Below are 455 nucleotides of genomic sequence, written 5' to 3' on the forward strand. Positions count from 1 at the left end.
GTCCTTCGGGTTTTAATTCGGGAGCAATCGGGGCCAATCAGCACGGGTGAGTGGTGACGATGACCAGAATCCAGGGATGTCTCGCAAGGGATTATTGCTGGTGGTGAATATTCGGGGGTCTAGTACGGGGAATTTCCAGGAGGCGATGGCTTCTCCAATTGATCGGGTGGGGCCGGAACTGATGTCTTCCTTCGGCTGGTGTCTTCGTGATGTCCAGGGGCAGGGGCAGAGGGGCGATGAGGGGAAAAGTGAGGGAAGGGGTATCCAATGGTGGCGGAATTTACCTTTTAGGGGGCAGTGTGTAGTGGGAAAAAATATGTACAAAAATAATAAAAAATAAATGAATATGCCTCGTCACATAATATTCACATCCATATTGATAACTTCTCGGAGTGACCATCCTGAATCCTTTTCTTGGAATTCATCCACCTTGGTTAAAAGTTTATTTTTTATCA

This window comes from Diachasma alloeum, unplaced genomic scaffold (genome assembly GCF_001412515.2).
Source record: "Diachasma alloeum isolate Michigan unplaced genomic scaffold, Dall2.0 Dall_scaffold_00924, whole genome shotgun sequence".
NCBI classification, from domain to species: Eukaryota; Metazoa; Arthropoda; class Insecta; order Hymenoptera; family Braconidae; genus Diachasma; species Diachasma alloeum.